The sequence below is a fragment of the Trachymyrmex cornetzi genome, unplaced genomic scaffold, assembly GCF_001594075.2.
Source record: "Trachymyrmex cornetzi isolate Tcor2-1 unplaced genomic scaffold, Tcor1.1 scaffold357, whole genome shotgun sequence".
Lineage (NCBI taxonomy): Eukaryota > Metazoa > Arthropoda > Insecta > Hymenoptera > Formicidae > Trachymyrmex > Trachymyrmex cornetzi.
The window spans coordinates 1,655-2,388 of record NW_017298289.1 but is presented as its reverse complement, the minus strand read 5'-3'; positions in this window follow the sequence as shown (position 1 = coordinate 2,388).

Here is a 734-nt window from a genome sequence, read left to right as displayed (position 1 = left end):
ATCCTTTATTAAAAAATTTTTTAATCTTTTCAGAAAAGGTATAAACGGAATAGTAAAGAAACTAGTATTGATTTTATCAACATTATTAACTGTCGAGCCATCTTTAATTGTGTTATTATGATCATTCCATCGTTTGAAATTTCTTGACAGCCTATTTTTTATTTCCGAGAAGATGAGCTTCAAAGGATATCCATTGTTTATAAGAGTTTTAATAGTTAACTCAAAATTAGCTTGATGATATATCGGGTGGGACAAAGACAATACTCTATCAATTAAGCCAACAATTGTGCCCACTTTCTGGCATAAAGGATGTCTAGAAAAAAAGTTTAAAACATTAATAATAATTATTAACAATAATTAAAAAGGATAACTCTCTTATCCAAAATTGGTATTATAAACCAACTTTTTCGGGTCGTTATTTAAACTTTTTTTTCTGCTGATGAGCAATGTGTTCTACCCTTTTGACATAATGTATTCGATTCCGTTCTCTTTTTATGTAAGTTTATATCATTGTATTTATTCTATATTTGTTCAGAATTAGAGCTTTAATTCGTGCGGTCGTCGAGATCGCTCGAGAAGCTTCTTCGTTTCGAATCTTTGTTGATTCGACTTTCGAGCAATGTCGACGTCGAGAGCGAGTGTTTGTGTGCCGATGACGACGAGAGTCTTTCGACCCAGAAAAAAGGCCCTCGTCGTACTTGGTGTGTGACCCCCTGATTCGTCGCTCGTTGCTG